Here is a 5201-nt window from a genome sequence, read left to right as displayed (position 1 = left end):
ATATATATATATATATCGTAAATTTTCAGTACTGCAGTGTATGTATATTGGAACATGACCAGTTGGATTATCATTGCATGCGGTTATTTGTACGAAAAGGTCACAAGCGAATTCCTTGTTTTGTTACATTGTAATCATTCGTTATCATTCTTTGAACAATTAGAGATAACAGTCCAACAAAATTTGACCTTTTTTTTTGCAACGCAAATATGAATAGATGTTTTTGACGTATTTTTATCTGTTAAATTGAATTCATTGACAAAATATATATTCTATTAACATATATATAGAATATATATTCTATGAGTTAATTGTTAATTAATGTAAAAATTTGTATTATTAGATGTACAATTTTGCTTTCGCCGTTTTTTTTCCGAAATTCGAGGCTTTATTGTAAAAAACTGGTTATACATTTATGATTCAAAGTATTGTCCATCGCTGGCCACTACTTTCTCCCATCTTTCGGGTAGCGTACGAATCCCGCGTCGAAAAAACTGGTCATCTTTTGAGGCTATCCACGAATCGATCCAATTTTTTACTTCTTCATAAGACCGGAAGTGCTGGTCAGCCAGGCCATGTGCCATTGATCGAAACAAGTGATAGTCAGAGGGAGCAACGTCTGGAGAATACGGCGGGTGGGGTAGGACTTCCCATTTCAACGTTTTCAAGTATGTCTTGACCACTTTCGCAACATAGGGTCGAGCATGCTGCAAAATCACTTTATCGTGTCTCTCGTTGTATTGCGGCCGTTTGTCTTTCAATGCTCGGCTCAAACGCATCAATTGCGTTCGATACCGATCGCCTGTGATTGTTTCAGTCGGTTTTAACAGTTCATAATACACTACGCCGAGCTGGTCCCACCAAATACAGAGCATGACCTTGGAGCTGTGAATATTCGGTTTGGCCGTTGACGTGGAAGCATGGCCGGGAATTCCCCATGATTTTCTGCGCTTGGGATTATCGTAATGAACCCATTTTTCGTCCCCAGTCACAATGCGATGCAGAAATCCCTTTCGTCTTTGCCTTTCAAGCAGCTGTTCACAAGCAAACAAACGCCGTTCAACATCTCTCGGCTTCAATTCGTACGGCACCCAATTTCCTTGCTTCTGAATCATTCCCATGGCTTTGAGGCGTTTTGAAATGGCTTGTTGAGTCACTCCCAATGATCGTGCCAATTCTTCTTGATTTTGACACGAGTCTTGCTCAAGTAATGCCTCCAATTCTGCATCTTTGAAAACTTTCTCTCTTCCACCGCTATGCCGGTCTTCGATGCCAAAATCACCGTTCTTGAAGCGTTGAAACCACTCACGACACGTTCTTTCACTAATAGCGGCCTCATCATAAGTATTTGAGAGCATTCGATGAGCTTCAGCCGCAGATTTCTTCATATTGAAGCAAAAAATTAAAACCTCCCGCAAATGACGAGAATTTGGCTCGTAAACTGACATTTTCAATCGAGAATAACTTTATGATGCAGACACAAATCGACTGTTTCTATGGGGTTATGTTGACAGATGCCCAAGTTTATTGTATGATCTATTTATTTCGACCACTTACCGCTAAAGCCATCTATAGGAAAACGGCGGAAGCAAAGTTGTACACCTAATAAAACAACAATTATCGATCAATTTAAATATGAATACTGATCGATGGTTGCATTTATAGATGCATCATGTACAGCCTTTGCCAAAAATACTAGGCATTAATTATATTTTGTCATTCGTCTGGAATTCATCTGTATTGTTATATAACATTATACATAAATTAAAAAGATTTTTTAATCAAATAACAATTGTGGCAAATGCTATAAATCAAATTTTGAGCAAAAATTTTAAATAATTATTAATATAAGGTGTTTAATATTTTTAGCCAACACTGTACTTATAATATTGTATATATATATAATTTTTAGATTTTTTGGAACATTTTTTTATATAATTGAAGTATTTATATTCATTTAAATTTAAATTTAATGGAAATGATAGAAAGAGGGAAATATAAAAATAAATTATATTAATATTAATTGCATGATGCACTGACACAACAACACCGTTCAAACATGTTAATACTCTTGGTTATCAGTTGATTTACATTTGACAAATAATTACAATAAAATTATATTCTTCATAGATTCTTTTACAGTACAATAAAATTATATTCTTTACAGATTCTTTTACAGTAATCTAGAATATCGATAGATGTTACATGATTATAGACTCATCTCTTTTTCTCTTTTACTATCAAGATGGCGACACGAGGGCCACAGCGCGCGCGGTATGCGTTCGGAAAATGGCGGTATCTGTCGCGACGGTGCCAAAGCATTTTTTCGCTCGCGATAGTTGGCTGATAGCGCGTCTCGGAGTGTTACAAACGATCGGCTCGCTGCCGATTCGAATGCGCGAGCGGTGCAGCGTTGCGATCGAGCAGAGAAAAAGAGTAACGACAAACGAAGGACAAAGAGAAGGCGGATTGACGATTGGACGTCGAGGACATCTTCGAGAGTGGGTGAGCATATCCTCCAAATCATCTCTGTAGCGTTCACGGAATATAATCGGCGTTATTCCGGCAGATGCGATTCTTGCAATGTCGCCGGCTGGCCGCGATGTTTCCGCCCTGCGAAACGTGTCCCTTCTGGTATCCTGCTTTTCTCGCGTCGCGAGCACGAACTCGACGTCCGGCGAAACCCGAGCCGAAATTTCGCCGGTTTAATGACCATTTCTCTTTCTCTCTCTTTCTCTCTCTCTGTCAATGTAATTTTAATTTTAAATTTTCCATCTAGTGTTGATGTATATTGGCTTGCATTATTGACTTATTTTGATTTATTTCTTTGATGCCTTATTATCCAGTATTGTTTAATTTTAATCTTCGTTTAACTCTCTCTCTTCATCTTTTTCTAGTAATTCTAAAAATAAAAAAAAAATGAATCACTTGAACTGCGACGAAAAAAAAAATTCTACAATGGCAGAGACAGACATGAAACTCTTGTCATTTGATAAATAATCCTCTTCACCTTTAGATATCTGTCGTGAATATTTCTTCTCTTTTTCTCTGTCTTTTTTCTCAACATTTACGCGATTGTTGACAATCTTGACGGTTTTCTAAACCATCCAATGGATATATCTGCCCATATATGAGCCACAGATGGTCTCTCGCTTTCGTTATATGAACAGAACTGTTTATCGAATTCTGGAAAGTTCGTTTAATAAATTTAATAAATTAACTTCGCCACGTGCGACGCGCGCCACGTGCGACGCATTCGATACGCGTGTAGTACCTATGATAACATTATTTAATTGCATACTTGAAATCGGGAATTAAATCAGCGTTGATTAACGGAGAGAGAGCTGGAGAGAACCCCCGATGTATATTTTCACGGAAATAAGTTATTCTTTAAAACCTCGATTTCGTTCGAATTAACGTATTTATTTAACGAGGGAAGAGAATAGATAAATACGGTCTGGGCGAGGTGACTTGGTGATTAATATTTCAGATAGCATCAAGTAGTATTAATAAACTGTATTAAAGTAAATAGCGTTTGCTGAAATTTTACCGGCAATGCGATTGACAGAGGCGAGAGTAGATGCATCGTGCTCCTTGAAGTCTCGTGTCATAATTGCAAGACTTTCAGTAAACGCAAACGCGGGAATACGAAATTATATACGAGAGCGTTTCTGCGGTACGGTGTTTTGCCTGGTTAAATTTTTATCACCACGTCGTCATCGTCGAGGTTGCCATCTGCTGAGCGAGAGTGAACGGCACTCGATGTAATGAATGCGATGTGGTGGAACGCGAAGGGACTCCAAAAACGCCCTGAATCAAATCGAAAGAGAGAGACGTGAAAAACCATACGAGTGTCTGTCGGTTTAATGAATGTTATTTTTGGAGTTAAAAGAGAGAAGGTCTTAATCGTTATTTAGATATCGTTCTCGATAATATGCAATACTTCTAATTGCCAATTGACCTGCCTGATAAATTAATTTCTGAGACGATCGTTGTGAAATGCGATAAAATCTCGTCTCAAAAATGCGGCCAAGAAATTCGATTGATCCTCGCCTTGCCATATTCATGTAACGGATAATGTAATTTAATTAGTAGGAGTTATATTTCGACAAGTAGTAATGGATTCTTGCTTATAATTAGCGAAATTGAAGTACGGCTTTAATTGTGACGTTACTGATTGAATATTCACGGATCTACTAAATTAAGCTCTTGGTAGTTTAAATTGGTTAGGAGATATGACGTTTTGGAGTTTTAAATGAATATTATTTTAATGGAAATTTTGATGTGACTTAATTATCGAAAATTTAATTAATTATTGAGGATTATCGATCGTTTATGAAATATTGGGTTGTCCGGAAAGTTCGTGCCTACTAATCTATATAATTTAATAAATGTATACTAAAATTTAAATTTTCTACGTTTCAATTTTCCTTCAACATCAGCACGAATTTTCTGGACAACCTAATATATATATTTATTATTATATATTATGTATTTAATTATACATGTATTATGAATATTTAATGCGAAAAACATGACTAACATTTTTAATTTGATGTAGATTATGTAGAACGAACAAATCTATATAAGATGTTTCTTGAAATTGATTTTAGAATTATCAACATGAATTAATGCAATTCTATTATTACCGCTTTTTATAGATCGTATTTTGTTGATGCAAATGATGATTAGTGCTAATATGACACGAGCGAATATGATTCGTTAAAGTTGCACGTAACGTTACGCAGCAAATATCACGTCCGTTCGCCGCGGTATTTCTATACGCTCGTACAAAAATTGCGAATCAAGTCGCCTTATCTCTGCATCTATTTTTTAATAAATAGACGTCATTAACATTCAATTGGTACACTCTGATTAATGCTTGTTGTATGACAATATGATATCGACGTTTGAATAATATTCTTCTCGACTATCATTCGATGAAGAAAGTCATCCAATTTTTCATTGTACATTGAAAACAAAGTTTACAACACAGTTTAGTGAAATAATTTTTTATTGTATTAAACAAATATTTAATTGACATTATTTTATTAAACATTTGCTAGCTAATTATTAAATTCTTTTTTCAATATACCTATACTTTTTTTGTGTAAACCTTTTTATGATGATAGAAGCCAATATAAGTTTTTAAGAGACACTCGACATCTCAACGTCTAAAAGTATTTTAGTGTTATATATAT

At 35.6% G+C, this 5201-nt stretch overlaps 1 protein-coding gene across 1 annotated transcript in view; it reads left to right on the top strand.

Annotated features, from left to right (window-relative positions):
* Positions 1-2339: 2339 nt before the first annotated feature.
* LOC108686998 (dystroglycan) overlaps positions 2340-5201 on the top strand; it is a 66050-nt gene continuing 63188 nt past the window's right edge. Inside the window, exon 1 of the mRNA XM_018192556.1 lies at positions 2340-2505. The gene's annotated coding sequence lies outside the window, so the exon portion shown is untranslated. The remainder of the gene's footprint in view (positions 2506-5201) is intronic.

Source organism: Atta colombica, unplaced genomic scaffold (genome assembly GCF_001594045.1).
Source record: "Atta colombica isolate Treedump-2 unplaced genomic scaffold, Acol1.0 scaffold198, whole genome shotgun sequence".
Classification (NCBI taxonomy): Eukaryota; Metazoa; Arthropoda; class Insecta; order Hymenoptera; family Formicidae; genus Atta; species Atta colombica.
The sequence above is the reverse complement of the archived record's forward strand: the minus strand, read 5'-3'. Positions and strand labels throughout refer to the sequence as shown.